The 21,600-nt window shown below is 38.1% G+C and overlaps 1 protein-coding gene across 11 annotated transcripts in view; it reads right to left on the bottom strand.

The window, feature by feature from the left end:
• Positions 1-21,600, bottom strand: part of SRPK2 (SRSF protein kinase 2) — a 277,462-nt gene that overhangs the window by 95,754 nt on the left and 160,108 nt on the right. The gene's annotated exons all lie outside the window — the stretch shown is intronic.

Genomic DNA, 21,600 nt, shown 5'->3' on the forward strand with positions numbered 1-21,600 from the left:
ATACAAATAAACATATTTTAAAATTAAAAAAAAAAAAACTACCACTGAACATTCTCACCTGACCACAACTGTGTGGGTAAAAGGTGGGTGTGAACAGATAAATGTGGCAGGGGCAAGGGAGTCATTCGACTGGTGGAGGTATTCCCCAGAGAGAGCATAAATAGAGTGAAATAAGGGGTCCCTAGTTATTGGGACCAAAGGAATCTTGGTTTCACTGCTAGATTTCCTTTCGGAACACTGTTGCTCTTTGCCCAGTGGAAGGCTGATTCTGGATCCTTTCTCTCCTCACTGTAGCACCAGCCTGGGACGCACAGCCAAAACTCACTCTTCAGCCCTGGAATCTTGAGAAGCTGAGGGTCAAAGCAACGCGCAAGCTCATCTGCAGCTGCCACTAAAGAGACAGGGCCAAAGGAGCTGCCCCAACCACTGTCTCTTCTAAACTGGGCCTCTAAATCCTTGGCCAATCTGAGAACCCTCAACTTCACCACTAATGTACATGGCTTGCCGACAAAAAAACCCACACGGCCACAACTAAAGGAAGGGGTAGGAGTAGAAGGCAGCAGAGACACCCAACATCCTGAGGAAGAGGTGGGAATCACACAGTAGATCACCTTAAAGGCAAATACTGGAAGGTATGAATATCTTTGGCAGGTCATATAAAGAATACTCATAAGCTGAAAATGTACTGCTTGCTGCTTGCTGGAATTTATGAAGACTCAACAGTTACAGCTCCCTAGGTAATAGACATCAGGATTGTGGTGGTGATAACACTCCGAGTTATAACCATTCTCCTCATAGAGCCCTGAAAGAGAATAATTACACTCTGTCTCTCTCTCTCTCTCTCTCTCTCTCTCTCTCACACACACACACACACACACACACACACACACACAGACACTTCCAGAATACATTCAAAACTTCCAACAGGCCTTACAGAAATACAAGAATCTTTCTGGAAGCCATGTAAATGTTTATTTCTTTTTAACATATGTGCCCTTACTGAAAGTAGAATGGTCCCAACAAAAGAGAGTTCTGAAGGAGGCGAGGCAGGCAAGGTACTCCAGTAGTTTACCACTTCCCCAGCGGGAGGAAAAGGTTTGAGATGACGTCCAAAAGAAGCGCAACCCACTCTTCAGGGGTGTGGGCAGAATCAATTTGTCTGACACATTTCCTCAATCAGAAATACTTTGAAAGCTGGCTGTTTCTTCCTAATTCAGAAATTTTATATAAAAAATGCGTACATTCTCTGAATTTAGAAAAAGAAAAAAAAACACTGCGTTTGCTGTAGAAACTGCTTGATGAAAAGACAAGAAATGATGGCTCTTGTTCTGCCAGTGCAGGGCACTATTGTGCTTGGGACAACGGATTCTTGGAGTGGGTAATCCATTGTTGTGGGGCTGTCCTGTGCATTGTAGGATGCTTTCCAGCATCCCTGGCCTCCAGCCACTCTGTGTCAGTTAGCACACAACCCCCAACCCCCACCCCACCACCAAGCTGTATCCATCAAAAATGTGTCTAGACACTGACAAACGTGTGTGTGTCGGGAGTGGGGTGGGGGTGGTCATGCCCATTAGGAACCACTGCATGAGTAGCATTTTCTATGCATAGCTTTACCTCAGTGGAGTAGACTGTAGTACGGAGAAGAGATACTAATTTTCACAGACCATTTTCTCTCACTTGAGATGTTCCAGCATCTCATTATGTCTCTCTCACTTATTCTTTACCTACTTGCTGAGCTGCCCACATGCCTCAGACCCTCAAAATTCTCAGACCCTGCAGTCTAAGTGTGTAGGTACTTCTGAATCCTCCAGGGTTTCTGTGTGTGACCTCACACGGTGTTAAAACATCTCAATCAGGAATGCCCACCTATTCAATGTGAGGGCCACATTGAACAGGCAAGGCCGAAAGCTTCTCAAAAGCCCGCTCTACCAAGTGAAAAGGGTAAGTCAGGATACCCTAAAGCACAGAGGAGGTTTAGTAATGCTGATTAACAGTTCAACTGGTTGTCATATCAAAATATCTAGAACTGTGCTACCCAATACGGTAACTATCAGCCACATGTGGTTACCGGGCACATGAAATGTCGCTAGTTCAAAGTGAGATGTGCTAAAAGTATAAAATACATACTAGATTGCCAAGACTCAGTACTCAAAAAAGTAAAATATTTTATTAATAATTTTATAATTGCTAAATATTAAGATGTTCTGTACATGAGTAATTCTAGTGGATGGTACAATTCTAGGCCGTTCAGATCCAACCTGTACTGAGCGGTATTTCGGGCTCACATTCAGAGATTCCCGGCCATAACTGATTATGTTTTCTAGGTCTTCTAATGACCGACTTCATACTAATTATCACTAATTCTCAAATCACTCAGTTTATCATAGCAACTGTAAGTTCAATGTGTAACCGCCAATTCTTTTTCATCTCTCCATCCTTGTTACTGTCTACCACACAGGGGAACCCAGGTAAATTTCTCCTAGGGCAGAAACAGAGAAGAGAAAGCCAAGCCATACTGTCTTAGAGCTGGCTTCTCTTTTTTTCATTTGAGACAGGGTCTCGCTCTTGTTGCCCAGGGGAGAGTGCAGTGGTGCATTCACAGTTCACTGCAACCTTGAAATCCTGGACTCAAGCAATCCTCCCACCTTAGCCTGGTGAGTAGCTAGGACTACAGGTGTGTACCACTGTGCCTGGCCAAGGCTGGCTTCTTTAAAGTGTTTCTCATGGCTTCTAGAGTACTCCAAAGCCTGGTTAAATTGCAGCTTTGTAAAAGATCAAGACATGACAGGTTATCTCACCAATTACATAATGTATATCAACAGATTTAAAAAAACAACTTTCATCAATCCTAATGAAAGCTATCAGGAAGCTATTTCATATAAAAATTATTAGAAGTATATAAGCAGTGATGGCAGCAGAAAGGAACCATAGATATTTTTAACAAGAATACCAATATAATTAAATGGTGAGAGAATAGTCTTTTCAACAGTGATACTACTACAAATAGATACTCAAATGCAAAATAAATAAAGGTGGACCACTCTCTCACACACACACAGGCTTTACATGAAAAAGCTAAAACTATAAAACTCACAGGAAAAAATCTAGGAGTAAATCCTCATGACCTTAAGTTAGGAAATGCTTCTTAAATATGACAAAGCATAAGGAATACAAGAAAAAATACATTGGACTTGAAAATTTATAACTTTTGTACAAAGGGCAGCATCAAGAAAATTTAAAGCCCAAAGAATGGGGGTAAGAACTTGTAAATCATAACTTATGAGTGACTTAAGTCTAGAATATATAAAGAACTCTTCCAACTCAACAATAAAAAGACATACCGATCTAAAAACAGACAAAAAGGATTGGAAAGACATTTCTCCAAAGAGAAATGGAGAATGACCAATAAATATATGAAATGACCAATAAATATATGAAAAGATGCTCAACATTATTAGTAGTTAGAGATATGGAATCAAAACCACAATCAGATACCACTTCATAACCACTACAATGACTATTTAAAAAGGTCAGACAATAATTGTAAGGAAGTATGAACTAGGAGGGATCCTCAGACATTGGCACAACCATCTTGGAAAACAGTCTGGCAGTTCCTCAAAAGGTTAAACATAAAATTACCAAGTAACCCAACAACTCCACTCCTAAGTATACACCCAAGAGAAATGAAAGCATACATTCAACAAAATTTCATCCATGGGGTTCACAGAAGTATATTATTTTATCACAAAAGCAGCAACAACTCAAATGTCCACCAACTGATAAATAAAATGGGGTATATCCTTATAGGGGAATCTTACTGAAGAATAAAGAGAAATGAAGTACTGATAAATGCTACAACATGGATGAACCTCCAATTTTATGATGTGTGGCAGATGCCAGGCAGAAAAGACCGTGGGTTGTATGATTTTCCATCAAATGTCCAGAACAGATAAATTTAGAGATAGGGTAAATCAGTGGTTGCTTACATCTCAGGATTGGGGGAAATGGAGAAAATAGGAGGAAAATGGGGACTGACTGCTAATAGATATGGGATATCTGTTAGGAAGGATGAAAATGTCCTAATGTGGTGATTGTTGTACAATTCTGTGAACATAATAAAAAACACTGAAATATATACATTAAATGAGCAAACTGTATGCTATGTAAATTATATTTCAAAAAGCTGTTGTTAAAAAATGAAAGAAGCCAGGCATGGTGGTGCACATCTGTAGTCCCAGCCAGGCAGGACACTGAGGCAGGACAATCACTTGAGCCCAGAAGTTCTGGGGCCAGCCTACAAAAATAAAAATAAATTTTAAAAATAAAAGAAAAATGCAATACTGCTGTAAATATTTTAAATATCAACCATTACACCATTATAAAACATATGATTTCAAGAATATAGGAAACATACATGCGTAGATTTAAGTAATCAATACACAGCCTCTTTTAGAATAAGCTCAGCTACGTTCAGGTGAAAATTAATCTGCAATTCTTTAAAAAGGAGACTGAGATTCTATTTAAAGGTCCAAAGTTTAAACAAGGGGCTAATTTAAGAACATGTTTTTACGTAATATAAGAAATACACCACTTCCAGCCAGGGGGAAATGGCCCCCACCTGTGATCCCAGCACCTTGGGGAGTCCACAGTGGGTGTATCAGTTGAGCCCAGGAGTCTGTGACCAGCCTGGGCAACCTGGCAAGACCTTGTCTCCACAAAAAATACAAAAATTAGCTGGGCGTGGCGGCACATGCCTGTAGTTCCCAAGGAGGCCCTCTTGGGAGGACTGCTTGAGCCTGGGAGTCTGTAATGAGCTGAGATCAAAGCACTGCACTCCAACCCGCATGACAAAACAAGACCCTGTCTTGGGGGAGGGGAGAACGGAGGGGAGAGGGAAGGAGAGAGGAAGGAAAAAGAGGTGAAGAGAGAAAAAAGAAAAATACAGCACTTCAGTGATGGGAATGACATAATTCCACTAGAAAGCAAAATTCCACTAGCTACTTGTATTTTTTCACAAAGACCTATACTTATTTTTATTCTACATAAAACATAAAAATTCTAATCATTACTCCAAACAGGCTAAATTCAAAAGGCAGTTTTAAGAAACTGAAAAATATTTTCTTTCAATATCATACCATAATACTAAAATCATTTTATCATACTGTGGTACTTCATACTATATTCTGCATGTATACGTGCTGTCAGAATAGGGAGGAAAAACTGAACAACCCAGGAAACTGTAAGTCTCATCTGCTCTAAACTGCCATGGCAACCAGATTAGAGTTCCAATTTCCTCCCAGCTGCTACTGTATATTTCCTTTGAGCAGAGAAAAGAAAAAAATAAACCATGCATTTGGTAGAAAAAATGTCCTATCCTTTGCTATCAGCTTAGATGGCAAGTGACACAATTTAAGAAACACAGTTCAGTAAATTTTTAATCAAACATAAAGAAAAAAGCGTCAGATGAATTTCTTCAGGTAGTATTTTAGGGACATTCATATAAAGTCAAATTTCATTTTCTTTCCTCCCTATGCCCATCCTGTGTGTAAAACTTTTCTTCTCTCTATTCCACTCTCCCTCCTCCTTCCTCTCTTGATTATGACTTGTCAACTTGAGAAATACCCAATTTCTAATTTATAGCAGAATCAGTCAAAAGAGATTGAGTATCCCTTATCCAAAATGCTTGGGACCAGATATGTTTCGAACTTCAGATTTGGGAAGCTCAACCTGTATGAATGTTCTCTCAAAATCGCTTATCTAAAAAGGTGCTTTAATCCTACGTAAGGTCACACACAGGTGAGAAAAAACCCCTAATGAATTCATGTATTCCACTTTAACAAAAAGTTCAAAACTTTGTGTAAATCAAACCTAAATGTGCAATGATCCTCATCCATGTGAAATCTTCTGCTCCTCTTGAGTATGCGTAGATCTGTGAGTGTAAGGTATTACACCTATTATCCAATTATCTACACTAATTGCCAAAGGGAGATCACACTGGGTGGCCTGGCCTAATCACACCAGTGCCTAAAAGCAGAGGATTTTCTTCGGCTGGTCAAAGAAGGGGAAGCAGGGCAGCAGACCCCAGTTGACCTGGAAGAAAGCAGATCTCATTTCTGAACTAGGGCCACAGAGAGCAAGGAACTGCCAGTGGCCTCTAGGAGTGACAGTGCTCCCTGCCAACAGCTAGAAGAATAATAAGATAACAAAGACCTCAGTCCTACAAACTCAAGGAAATGAGTTCTGCCAACAACCAGTAAGCTGGAAAAGCATCCTGAAGCTCTGATGAAAACTACAGATTTGGCCGACACCTTGGTTTCAGTCTAGTAAGAATCCTTTCACAATGTGCTGCCCCAATTTCTGTCCTACAGAACTGTGAGTTAATAAATAGGTGGTGTTTTAAGCTGCTAAGTGTGCAGTAATTTGTTGCACAGCAAGTGAAAGCGAATACAGCTGCAAAGTTCCTCAAAGTGTACCACAGCAGATCATGTAGAATTATCAGATTTTGGTCTCAAAAAATAATAATAATTTTTTTTTTTTTTTTTAAATAATTGAAATGGCCAGGGGACTTAAGCTGGGTAATCCAGAATGGGAGCCTGTTCTCTTTTGGGAACAGTCAGGTAAAAATATCTTATTTCTTGTATTAGTCATTAGTCCATTCTTGCATTACTATAAAGAAATACGTGAGGCTGGATAATTTACAAGGAAAAGATACTTAATTGGCTCACAGTTCTGCAGGCTGTACAGGAAGAATGATGCTGGCATCTGCTCAGCTTCTGGGAAGGCCTCAGGAAATGTACAATCATGGTGGAAGGCAAAGGGGGTAAAGGCGCATCACATGGCCAGAGCAGGAACAAGAGTGAGAGTGAGGGGAGAGGTGCTACACACTTTTACAGCAAGCAGATCTCATGAGAACTCACTGTCATGAGAACAGCATCAAAGGGGAAATCAACCACCATGATCCAACCACCTCCCACCAGGCACTACCTCCAACACTGGAGATTACAATTCAACATTAAATTTGGGTGGGGACACAGATCCAAACCACATCACTCTCCAAGTCCTAACAGCAAACAATCATAATTACAAGCCAGCTACTACTTACTTATTTCCTAAGACCATATTGTTTTCTAGAATGTAGAACATAGTCAAACTAAAAGTTAGTGAGAATGTATATCAGACCTGCTTCCCAACTAACCTACATTTTAGAAAACAAAGGAGCTGACATTCTAAAGGTATTGCTGCTTAATCGCCTCACTGAGTTCTGAGTTGAGGTTTTTATCTTCTATTTCCTGGACTAACAATTCCTCATTAATTTCCTTGTTTCTTGCTTTTATCCTTCCCATTTTACATATCAAATCCATATTTTCTTTGCAGAAAGCAAACCTCTGGTCCTAAAATCACATTTCAGTGCTACATATGTCTTATGCTACTAATACTATTAATATTTTATAAAGCATTTGTGGAATCTGGCAGAAAATATTACTAATGAAATAGAGAAAGACTGACAGAAAAGTTAAACCAATGAGTCTAAATGTATGTAAAGTGACATCCACTGATTCTACAACTACCCAGAAGCACACAGAAGCCCAGCACTGAGAGTTGTACACTCTAGCGAGAAGGGGAAAAGTGCATGTAAACCCATGCATGTAGGCAACTGCTCCTGATATCACTATGGAAACAGAGATGGCAGTAGGCCAAGTCAGAGACTTCTAGAGGTGATCTAATAGGCTGGCCAGAAGGAGGCCAACTACAGGACGTCCAAGGCCTAGGGAACCACATCATCAAAAGTACAGAGGGCCAAACTAGCCTGGTATGACTGGAGACAGGAAAGAGGTTAAGCATAGGGATTATCCACAATTCAAAATAATAATAATAATCCCAAATTCTAAGGAACTTGGGCTCTATCCCCAAGGCAAGCAGTAGCCACTGAAATGCAACTATAGGACCAAAGATTCACTTTCTGCAAAACACATATGACATCAGAATGTAGAATGGGTAGGAAGGATAAAAGCAAGAAACAAGAAAATTCATGGGAAAATGCTGTAATTGTTAGTCCAGGAAAGAGATTATAAAAACTGGAACTCAGTACAGCTGTTGCTCTTTATCCTTGGGTTCCGCATCTGTGAACTCAAGCAACTATGGATCATAAATATGGGGTGGTGGCTGCATGTGTACTGAACACGTACAGACATTTTTTCCTTGTCATTATTCCATAAACAATTAGGTTTAATAACTATTTACATAGTATTAGGTGCTAGAATCTAGATATAACTGAAAGTATATGGGAGAATGTGCGCAGGTAACATGTAAATACTAAACCAATCATATCAGGGACTTGAGCATCCATGGATTTTGGTACACGTGTAGTACTCTGGAACAAATCTCCCACAAATACGTAAGGACAACTCTAATTCATTTGCTACAGGTGGATGTTTGACTCTTCATTTCTGGTTTAAATACTGTATAATTCATTTGGATAGAGAAGACAGCATGTGGGTGAAGAAGGGAAGGGATTTTAGACAAAAGTAACCAGTTCTAGCTCATCTAGAGTTTGATAGGCAAGTGAGATACCAAGCAGCATAGAATACATTGGGGATTGCTTAATCTATAAAATCTATAGATGAAAAGTAAGAGTTTGGCCTGCAAATTGAGGCAGAGGTGATTGAAACTGAAGCAAATTAAAGCATATAATCATGCAGCTGGAAGCCAAAGCCTTTCCAAGCATTTAAGAGTGCCAGGGAGAAACTGAGGAATAAAAGGGCCAAGGGCAGAGCCCAGTTCAAAGCCAAAGTACAAAGTTAAGCCACCAACATTATAATCTATAGTCAAGGACCACTACTATAATTGCCAATATAAATTTATAAGTTTCAAACACAGATTTTAGAGCACATACATATAAAAAAGCCTGCCGTTTATATTAGGATAAGATATACATATAAGAAGAACTAGCAAACTAAAAACCCATATGCTTTTCTATTAAACTATGTTTGTAGACCATTTGAAGCCACCTAGGTGCAGGGTAAATAAACTGTCACAAAAGAGGAACTGTTTACTAAGACTTACATTGGTGCAAGCTGCTATAACCACTAATGACTGCCTCATGCTATTCAGGAAATAATGTAAGAAGTACCAATTTACACAACGCTTCTGCAAATTTCCACAAGCTTTACATCTAAAGGCATACACAATTATGATACAAAATTGATCAACAAAATTCAAAGGCAGTCAACTTTCTACCTTCTAAGGTAATTTAGAACACAGGAAATAAATGAAATCCCTAAATCTGTGTTATACAATACAGTAGCTACAAGACAAATTAAGTAAGTAAAATGGAATAAAATTAAAAATTCAATCAGCCTATCTTTACTTCAAGCACTCAGTAGTCATATGTGGCTGATGGCTACAGCACAGTATGGGCAGTGCAGATATAGAACATTTCTATCACCCCAGAAAGTTCTACTGGACAGCACTCCTCCAGGCATTTTTTTAAGCAACATGAGCCTCTTCCAGCATATCACTATTTTAAATAAGTAATAAGGTTAGCTGAAAAGAGTTTGGAACATTTTTATACAGCTTATTTTAAATACCTTACTGTAAGTTTTAAAATATGCAGTAAAATGATAAATATGCAGGACATAACCATTTTAAATTTCACAGATGATTCCAATATCTGAGGCTCTGCAGCTCAGTAGTTCTCCTTAATGGAATTCACCTTAGTGATGTACACTCTCTGTGGCAATGTCCGCAAAAACCAATATATTGGGATCTAAATGACTATCAATAAGAAACTTGTTAATAATAATATGATAAAATTATGGCATCTCCATACAAAACAACACTCAAAAAGAATGAGGCAAATGAAACAATTCCATTCACAATAGCATCAAAAATAATAAAATATTTAGAATACATTTAATGAAAGAATTTTAAAACATACTATGAAAACTACAATATTTTGTTGAAATTAAAGACCTAAATAAACAGAAGACATCCCATATTCATGGATTAGACACTTAATATTGTTTGTCAATATGGAAAATGCCCCATCTGATCTACAGATTCAATGAAATCCGTATCAAAATCCCAGCTGGCTTCTTTGCCGAATTTGACAAGCGACTCCTATAACTCACATGGAAATACAAGGTCCCAGAATAGTCAAACAATCACGAAAAGGAAAAACACAAAACTGGGAGATTCGCATTTTCCAAATTCAAAACTTATTACAAAGTTATAGAAATCAAGACAATGTCATACTAGCATCAGGATGAAGACTAATGAAAAAGAACTGAGGGTCCAGAGATAAAGCCTTGCATTTACAGTCAACTGATGTCCAACCAGAATGTCAAGACAATTCAATGGGGAAAGAATAGTCTCTTCAACAAATGGTGATAGAACAACTGAATATTCACATTCGAAAGAGCAAAGCTGTGTTTTTACCTCCAACCATACACAAAACCCAACTCATCAAAGTCCTAAATATAAGAGCTAAAATTATAAAACTCCTAGGAAAGAGACTCAACAATACTAGCCATGAGAAAAATGAAAAAAATCAAAACCACAATGAAATACCACTTCACATCTACTAGGATGGCAATAATAAAGAGGACAATAATAACAAGTAATGTCAGCAATGTACAAAACAGAACCCACAGGTATTGATAATGAAAATGGAAAATGGTGCAGCCAGTTTGGAAAATAGTCTAGAGGTATCTCAGAAAGGAAAAAAGAGTTATCAGATGATGCAACAATTCTACTCCTTGCTATATACTCTACAGAAATGAAAACTTGTGTCAACACAAAAGTGTTCATGTACATGAACACTCACAGTTGCACTTTTTTAATAGCCTCAAGTAGAAAACATCTAAACATCCACTAACTGATGAATGGATAAATTAAAGTGTGGCATATCCAATACAACAGAATACTACTCAATAATAAAACGAAATTAAGTACCGATAGATGCTACAACATGGATGACCCTTTCCAACATTAAAGTATTATAAATCAAAGCTAGCCACCAAAGACCACATATATGATTCAATTTGTATAAAATAATTACCAAAGACAGATCTATAAAAACAGAAGGTAGATTAGTAACAGCATAAGGCTAAGGGGGTACATAAAATAGGGATGACTACTCAAGTGTATAAAGTTTTTTGGAGGGGTGATGAAATTGTTTTCAAATGAAGAGGGCCAGGTATAGACGCACATGCTGATTGTCCTAGCTACTCTGCAGGTAGAGATGGGAGAATCATTTGAGCCCAGGAGTTCAAGGCTGTAATATGCCATGATCACACCTGGAAACATCCACTGCACTACAACCTCGGCAATCATGGCCCCATCTCTAAAAAAATAAAAAATTAAATTAGGTGGTTGATGGCTGCACAACTGAGAGTATACTGAAAAACCACTGAATGGTATAATTTAAATGGATAACTACATAGTATGCAAATAATCTTTTTTTTTTTTTTTTTTTTGAGACGGAGTTTCGCTCGTTACCCACACTGGAGTGCAATGGCGCGATCTTGGCTCACCGCAACCTCCACCTCCTGGGTTCAGGCAATTCTCCTGCCCCAGCCTCCTGAGTCGCTGGGATTACAGGCACGCGCCACCATGCCCAGCTAATTTTTTGTATTTTTAGTAGAGACGGGGTTTCACCATGTTGACCAGGATGGTCTCGATCTCTTGACCTCGTGATCCACCCGCCTCGGCCTCCCAAAGTGCTGGGATTACAGGCTTGAGCCACCGCGCCCGGCCGCAAATAATCTTTTAATAAAGTTGTTCACTAAAATAATTAAACAGTTCTACATGTATTAATATGAAAGTTACACCACTGATGAATAAAAAGGCGCAGAGCACTGTGTATGGTATTTATCGTTTGTTTTACATAGACATCCTAAGCACTGGATGCAGCAACGAGCCACTAATAGCTGTCTCCAGCAAAAGGAACTCAGTGACTGGTGAGATGAAGGAAAGGAGGTAATTTTTTCAAAATTCTTACCACTCCCCTAAAACTCCTTTCAGGAGTTTGAGACCAGCCTGGTCAATATGGTGAAAACCCGTCACTACCAAAAAAATACAAATATGAGCAGGGCATGGTGGTATCACCTGTGGTCCCAGCTACTCAGGAGGCTGAGGCAGAAGAATCACTTGAACTTCGGAGGCAGAAGTTCGCAGTGAACCAAGATCGCACCACTGCACTCCAGCCTGGGGACAGTTTAAAACCCTATCTCCCAAAAAAAAAAAAAAAAAAAAAAATCAACAACAAGATAACTGTTACAGTCATGGAAAAGTTGCAACTATTCTAGGACTGGAGAGTCAAGATATAAGTCACAGTCCAAATGTGCAGCTTTCTAGTAACAAGGCTGCATACCCACCTGTTCCATCACTTAACAATACATGACAATCAAGCCACTGACCACTTCTCTGGGCTTTTAATGCACAGCTTTTAATGCTGTAAACATCAAAAGAGATGACACATTAATCCCCTGCCGTGGTAACTGTGTACAAGGTAGGCATTCAATAAAGGTTAATCCTCACCTCCCCGCTTTTCTGGTATGTGGTGACAATAAAACTGTTTCCTCAGGGTTCTAGCTATGACCAATAAATAGACCTTGATACATCATGCATGATACTGCTGCAGGCTTTTTGGCAAGTCTGGAGTTCCTCCTGTTCCTCTCCGTTTATCTCTGACTATCCTAACTGCAAAGGTGAACATCGATCCCATCACCTAACAGTTCTCTGCTTCTAAATCTATGTGTTTTATATCAAGATTAGTTAATAGATTTCTTGAGAAAGTTTCAAACAGTTAATTATCACATACTTCTACAAGGTAGTATGACAAATGAGTTGAACTGCAGTTATAATCATTCTTGATTAAAAAGATGTCTGAAAGGGATTTTTTTAAAAATTAACTAGTAAACAAACTACTTAAAAAATATGCTCCCACTCCAGCTTGGGTGACAGGACAAGACCCTATGTCTTTAAAACAAAACAAAACCCTCCCAATAACATATATAATTTTTTCTAACTAAATGTCTCTTTTTGTTGTTTAAGATGGAATCTCGCTCTGTTGCCCAGGGTGGAGTGCAGTGCCATGATCTTTGCTCATTGCAACTTCCACCTCCTGGGTTCAAGTAATTCTCCCACTCACACCTGTAATCCCAGCACTTTGGCAAGTCAAGGTGGGCAGTCCACTTGAGGTCAGGAGTTTGAGACCAGCCCGGCCAACATGGTGAAACCCCCATCTCTACTAAAAATACAAAAAATTGCCAGGCATGGTGGCATACACCTGTAATTCCAACTACCTCTCTTTTAACAGGTACAAAGTCAGCTGGGCGCGGTGGCTCATGTCTGTAATCCCAGCACTTTGGGAGGCCGAGGCAGGCGGATCATGAGGTCAAGAGATCGAGACCATCCTGGCCAACATGGTAAAACCCCGTCTCTACTAAAAATACAAAAAAAAAAAAAATTAGCTGGGCGTGGTGGCTCGCGCCTGTAGTCCCAGCTACGGGGTAGGCTGAGCCGAAAGAACGCTTGAACCTGGGAGGCAGAAGCTGTAGTGAGCGGAGATTGTGCCACTGAGCTCCGGCCTGGAGACAGAGCAAGACTTCGTCTCAAAAAGAAAAAAAAAAAAAAAAATGCAATTAACAGGTACAAAGTTAAGCCCAGTCCTCACAGACTTTAAGAACTAGGGTTTTACCTCATGGGTTATACACAGTAAAACTGTTCCCACTGTAAAAACTGTTTCCCCCTGAGAGAAACTATCACTTAAAGATTTCTTAGTCCTCTGCAACGCTACTGCCTCCCTGAAACTTTATGTCACTCATCCATTTTCTTAATTTTTAGACAAGTGGCTATATTTTGGAACACTGCTCTTTCCATTAGCACCATAGCAACCTTGCAAAAGGAATTGTGTATATAATTCTCCAAAGATGCTGACACACATTAATATTATTCTGTTAAGAGTGATAATTTTCAGAGATTGGTGGACACCTGAAGAAATCATCAGAAAAATTTTCCAAATAAATAAAAGGGATTGTGGAAGCAGGGATTCCAACCCCAATGGGAGAAGCTCAAGAACAAGGTAACAGTTGGTTATGACTCCCAACTAAGCAAACTGAACTAGTGTTGAGGACATGCGCTAAAAAGTGACAAGATGGAGAAAAGAAGAACCAGGCACCTAGAACCAACCAGTGAGACAAACTTCAGATACATGTTCATACCTCCTCAGACTAGAGACAAAGGCAAAATCTCCCCAAGGATCTGCAATCTCAAGCTTCCCCTGGTAAAGAGTTAGCATTAAAATTTACATTAACTACCCAGTCTTGAAAATCCCCAAGCCAAAAAACTGAGAGTGCTTCCTGTTCTGTGGCACACCATAGTGCCTGGAAAAAGTAAAAACAAATCCATTTGGAAGAAATATACCTTCAATCTGAGCTCTCTGGGATTTTCAGCAATTATTATTTGGGAAATGTGTTTTAACAATTTTTTTAAGTTACCAAATAAACAATGAAACAACACCCAATAAGGAAACTAAAAGAAATATTAATAGACAAAATTATATTTTAGACATTAAAATTAGAAAATATAGAGATAAAATAAGTATGTTCATGTTAACAGAAATAAAAAGGAAATTAATGCATAATCAGAAAAATAAACGTCCAAGCATGCTAAAATTGATTAAGAGACTAGAAGACAGATGCAGAGAAACCACCTAGGATGCACAACAGAAAGAAAATGATTGAAAATACAATAGAAAGATTGAGAACTGGAGTAGAGTCTGAGAAGGTCTAACATATCTACTATTTGGAGTTATTGAAGAAGAGAGAAAAAAAAACAAGAAATAATATTAATGTGTGTCAGCATCTTTGGAGAATTATTAGAAAAAATGACAGCTGATAATTGTTCAGAATAAAAAATATAATGTATCAGATTCAGAAGGCAGAAAGTATATACACCATACAGAGAAATCTCTAGTACAGTAAAAGTGAAGAACCTCACAGCAAAGACAAAAAATAAGAAAGAAAAAAACAACCAGGGGAAAAAAATGTCCATATAAAAATGACAATTACACTGTCACTAGATTTCTCAAAAGAAACAAAGTCAACCAACAGTACTATAAAATCAAAGCAATGAGAGCCAGTTAACTGTCAATGCTTAGTTGTATATCTGGCTAACAAATTTTATATATATGTAATTTGAAAATAAGACATATTTTCAAAAATCAACAAAAACTGAGCTTATCACCCACAGACCCTTTTCAAAAGAGAGTATTTTTGAAAGGTAGTGATCATGAAGGAATACCTAAATCTCAACAGAAAATGGTGATTTCTAAAAAACTGATAAATGTGAGTAAATCAAAACAAGTAATGAATGTTTATCTCTAGGTTAGCAATAATACTATGTTTAACAATATTTTAAAAGCAAACATTTTAAGTACTTTATTCATATTAACTCAATCCTCAAATTTGTGAGATAAGTACTGTACTACTATTCACTCCATTTTATAGATGAGGATAATCAAGCAGAAACTAAGCTTGCTCTACACTAAAGAGGTAACTTAGAACCTGGAAATATTTCTAGACGTCACTTTCCAGTGGGACTTAATCTCCTTCTGTGTCAGTAGACCCTGTGTTTAGATGGCTAACACATGAATGGAAACGTACCCACTGGGATGAGATGAGCCATCTGTAGTACTGATACCCAAACAGGGCATCAAGACTTCCCCAACTGCAAAGTGCATGACTTAGTACCGTCTGAGAGAAGGCCCAGGAATCTGCACGTTTGATAAGCACACCAGGAGATTCTGATGTAGATGGTTCAAGGGCCACACTTCAAGAAACATTACCACATGCATATGTTACTACGATAACCATTACATGTAATCCTTTTGTCTAATCTATTTGACTTTATTGCACATTTAAGTAAGAAACTGTGTTCATGTGCAGTTTGGATATTAGGTGTCAAAGTAAGTTCTTAGACAAATAATGAGCCAGTTTCAAGCTCTCCAAAACACAACAAATCGCTATGAAAAGGCTAAGTTGTGGCTACACAAAGGAATAGCACTCAGCAACACCACAATAAAGGCTACAACATGAACTCAAAAGCACTATGCTAAGTAAAAGCAGTCAAACACAAACTACAACCTACTGCATGCTTTCATTTATAAAAGGCAAAGCCAGAGGGAATGAAGGAGTTGCTGGAAGCCAGGGAGTTGGAAGACAGTCCCCACAGACTGGGAAGGGGCTCAAGAGAGCTTCAGTTGCTGATGAAAATGTTTCCTCGTGGTTGTGGTTACACCGTGTATATGTACAGCTGTCACATCATTGAACTGCACACTTAAAATTGGATTATTTATGTAAATTATACCCTAATAAAGCTGACCACCCCCACCAAAAAAGGCCAACACAGTCACCAACAAGTTTTCCCCTGTAAGAACTCCTAATATGTGCTCCCATCACAATCCAACTGATAAAGCTCCAGTACTTGTCATTGCCAAATATAAAATTTTGCAGTCATTGACATTAGCACGTGGGAAACTCAGTCTTGACCTCCGTGCCTAATCTTAAACCATCTGCTATCTTGCAAAGGCAGTATTTCATGAGAAAAATAAAAGATTTAAAGTTGAACACAGAAAAAAAGACTTACCTAAATAAAGCAGAATAGAAATTCAAACCATACAGTGGTGCTGAGGCTAGCACCCATGAAACCAAATACTGCAAATTATTGTCTCTTGCATTTGCAGAAGACACAGTGCTATCTCAGCACAAATGTAACTGACAAATGAAGACTGTCCCAAAATGTATCAAATCCATATATCTGACGGACCAGGACTAAAGCCCCATCAGTGAAAGCATCCCACCAATGCAGAGACTGATAACTCTCAGAACTGATTTTCTCTTTCCCTTATGTCATAAATCTCGGGATTCTAACCCGCAGTTCCAAATTCTGCCAAGATGACCCAAAGTATAGAGAATATACCTAATTTATTTCTTAAAGAAATACTTACAAAGCTCAAACTATTTTATTGATAAAATGAACAAAATATGAGTCGAGTCTTTTCTTCTAAAACTAAGAATCTAACAGACAGATATGCAAATTATAGCATAAAACAAGGCATAACATGGTTTGATAACATTACCTTTTTTTTTTTTTTTTTTTTTTGAGACGGAGTCTCACTGTGTCGCCCAGGCTGAAGTGCAGTGGCATGATCTTGGCTCACTCACTGCAACCTCGGCCTCCCGAGTGCAAGTGATTCTCCTGCCTCAGTCTACTGAGTAGCTGGGATTAGAGGTGCTCACCACCATGCCTGACTAATTTTTGTATTTTTAGCAGAGATGGTGTTTCACCATATTGGTAAGGCTGGTCTCGAACTCCTGACCTCGTGATCTACCTGCCTTGGTCTCCCAAAGTGCTGGTACTACAGGCACAAGCCACCACGTCCAGCCAACATTACTTCTTTAATTAACTTAATGCATATTCAACATATATACAATTTTTGGTCTTCTGTATAATTCCCAGGTGTTACAATAACAAAAACAAAATATGTAGAAAAGTATACATGTTCTCTCCAGCTGGCTGTGTGCCTAAAAATGCTCAAAGAAAGGAGAGAAGACTGAGGAGACCTAAGATGAAGAAAAAGGTGTCATGAGACCTAGCTGGGAAAGGGTGTTTGAAGCAGTAGAACCTGACAGCCTAAGCAGCAGTAGGTACAGCAACAGGAAAGGGCTCAACCACTTCTGCTGGTGTAACCAAAAGAGAATACTGGCAGAAGTGCTAGAAAGGCTGAGACCAGATTTTGAACCCTGGGATGAAGAATTTGAAGTTTATTTGCTAGGAAATAATATGCAACACAAAATTAAATCTATTTATTTTGGAAGCTGTAATACAATAGTTCTCAAATAGGACTACAGAGCACAATTTAAGTGGAAGTTTATCAAAATGCAAAAGTGAGAATCAGGAGATTCTGACTCAGTAGGTCAGGAATGTAGCTGGGGTGTATGTTACCAGGTAACTGATACACACCCATAGTTAGGAACCAATGCTCCAAGGAATCATTACCATCTCTAATAGGTGTCGACTGTCAATGCACTAAAGTGTGTTTATGGTCCAAACCCAAGTAAGAAAAGTAGACACAGAAAGACATAGGTAAAGAAAGGCAGACAGAAATAAGAATCTTATTTTTTTATTAATAAGAATTTTTAGTGGTTCAAAATGTTTCATGAAAAAGACCTGTGCTTTTAATAAACTATGTTTCCTAAGAAGTTATTGCATGAATCACAGTTTTCAATCACCTACAAGTCAAGTACAATTAATTTTCAGTGAATTCTATTAAAATATAAATAATCACGCCACAATGTATTTAGAGTTCCAATGCAGAAAACCATGCCTAAGGGAGTTTTAATTTAAGCATGACTGGGGACTGGGTAACACCTTAAATATGACTGATAAATTCTATTCATTTTTCTTCTCTCCTTCCTAGTTAAAAAGAAAAGAAAAAGAAGAAAACCCCAATGAACAAAGAAAAAATTCAAGGAACAAGAAATTCAACAATTTTTTTTAAAAGAACAATGAGAATAAAGAAGAGGTGACAACTAGGAAGAACATAAGCAGCTATAACCAAAAGTGGCTGCAGAAATAGATCCCGACCAGAAAGTAGTGCACGCTGGGACCACAAGAGCTTCAGCACTACAACCAGAGACTGGGGAGACACTTTGGGGGAAGACAAGCTGCTGGAGACACACAGCTTGGTTGGATGGAGTGGGTGGTGCATACTCCCGACACTCCCACCTCCAGCATAACCAGATCACACTCCTTTCCAAAGCAGAAGACGGGACATTTCAGAGACACTAGGCAAAAGGAGATAAAGTATTGGGCTAAGAAACAGTCTTCATAATGAACAGTTAGAATTGGGCCAAAATCTTAAGTCTCCTTACTCTACACTGCTCCCAGAACATATGTCCAGCTCCTGTCTCTGCCCTGGACAGAAATATGGAGAATTCTTCACAGGAGAAACTGAATAGCCCTAATCAAGCCAGGACCATATATCATTATAATAGAATTACTTTTTTCACCCTTCCCTTTAAAACTACTGACCGGCAAGAAGATTTATGTTTTACTCACTAGGGTCTGCTCCTGTATATCCAAGATCCTTTCAGGCTTTCAAGCGCTAGAAGCCAATCCCTATTTACTAGGTATGATGTTAGGTACATGCCTGAGAACAGAGTGTGCCTTAGTCCCTATGTACTTAGTAGAGCTCCTTACTTAGACATTAAATAATAGATACTGGATGAAAAATCACAAATGAAAAATTATATGCCTAATACTTTGTAAATTATTAAGCCTATAATCTAATATTCTTATCAATCTGACATTGCTCCTAAACTTTAAAAACGTCACCCAAATTTGCAGTTTTTAAAAATACTATTTCCTAGTCCTTTCTTTTCCACATAGGTGCCACGTAAAAGCACAAAAATTCTGTTTATTTAGTGGTGATAATATTTCTATGTATTAGGAGTTCATAAGTAAAGAATCTTGCTAATGACTCAGCCACAAACTGGCAGCAAGAACAAGCAAAAGTTCCTAACCAGTGTACACTTGACTTTGAAGTATATAAGCCAAATAGCTTATTCATCACTACACTTAGTAGCGGCAAGTTTAAGTACTCAAATAATATCTGACTTAATCACAAAAAATGCAATAGAGTTTTAATCAAATGATTAATGTTTTCAAAATAAGCAGACAAAAACTAAGCATAGGAAAAAATAGTCCAGTTTAAATGTGGCTATAAAATTAATATTTTATATATAGAATAAGTAATTTTATTTTTTCTAATTCTTAGATCCACTTATGATTTTAACAGTCTGGCTTGTGATACTTAGCTAAAATAAAGTCTTTCAATTGTTGGTTAGTATATGAAACAAACCACCAAAATAATCTAAAACTAACATACCTTACAGGTGAATGTTATTATGTTGTTTTCACTACAACTCACTTAAACCTTTTTTTCCCCCATCAAGACATTGACCCCCAGGCCTGATTTGATGTCAACCCAGCAAGCATCTCATTTGTTTCAGAAGGCATCTTGAATTGTTTAAAATGTTTTAAAGGAAAAGTAAAACAGTCTAATCCTTTCAAAAAGTGGAGTCAGGAGCAGGAAGAGTTATACAATAATGTTTTGGTATTGGAGATAAATAAGAGTAAAAATGAAAAAATAAATTATAAATCACTACTTAAAAAAATACTATTATTTATTTGGTAGAATCAGAAAATAAATTTCATGTGAGTTAACTGTTTCTAAGAAAAAGGTTTACTAAACCCATACACCAATTTTTGACAAAAATCTCTAAAGCATATTACAGATACTCCTCAACTTGTAATGGGGTTACATCCCAAAATACCATTCATAAAGCTGAAAAATCCTAAGTCGAGTGATTGTGAGGGACTTGTATACTGCTCCTGTTATATGCTTTCCTTACTACATAATAATACTTCAATCCTGTCACTAGAATTTGAAAAGTACAGAGTTGAGAGCTTCCAGCTGCATCAGTTATGAACCCTGTGGCTTTGAGCAAGGGATACCTACCTTTCTCACCAATCTTATTCTTTCTCCAGCTACAACAGCCCTCATGCCCTTCTTTGGATCCAGACAACAATCTACACTGCCTGATGGTCTGATTTACAAAAGCCTCTAGATTTTTTTCTGGGGTCTGAAACCAGTTTCACACCAAAGCCAATTGTTACTTTGGCCCCAACCACAGCTATCCACCAAGGTCAGCAATACGGAGCATTCTGTCACGACTGCCTCAATTTCCACCCCTGAAACACAATGCTCCTTCTCCTATGGTGTCTCCCTTATAATATAACCCCTTCCCCAAAACAGTCCAAATCGTACCCTTTGCAATTTATCTGTGGTGCCACATCCCCCTCCCCATTCAACCCATCTTCCTTTAACAGAGCCAACTTCCAAAATAAACATAAAACTGGTCACTTTTCTGCTTGAAAAGTAGTATTTTTCTTCAGATTACCAAAATAATACTTGTTCATTATCTGTAAGTCACAGGGCTATATAAGCAAACTAATTCTTTACAGTCCTAGTATTCGCAGAAAAAGCAAAATAGCTTGATGTATTTCTCACAATTTTTACGCAGGTATAATCTGAAATTACTCTTTTCATAAACAACATCTCCAATCATTAAAAACGCTGTAAAATATCACTTTAGCAGGCACTTCACCATACACGTCTATCAAAATGATGGAACCATTCCTTTGTTTCCAGTCTTGGGAAGATTGCATATTCTGTGAAAAAAAAACCATCTTTAATCACGCATCTTTGTCTATAATTCACTAATTAAACTGTTAGCACACAGTACCGGGAGTAAAACTGCCAGATCAAAGATTATACATATTTTAAAACCAAATATAATGCCAAGCTGCTTTAAAAAATTCTGTGTAAGTAACACTCTCAACATCAGAAAGAATCTTTATTGGCAGTAACTGCCTCTGATGGGCTTTTGCATACGCTTCAATAGAAACATCCAACCAACAAGAGATTTTTTTCCTCAAAATAACTTGTAACTTTATTAACAAGTAAAGTTT

Source organism: Cebus imitator, unplaced genomic scaffold (genome assembly GCF_001604975.1).
Source record: "Cebus imitator isolate Cc_AM_T3 unplaced genomic scaffold, Cebus_imitator-1.0 Scaffold352, whole genome shotgun sequence".
In the NCBI taxonomy this organism is placed as follows: domain Eukaryota; kingdom Metazoa; phylum Chordata; class Mammalia; order Primates; family Cebidae; genus Cebus; species Cebus imitator.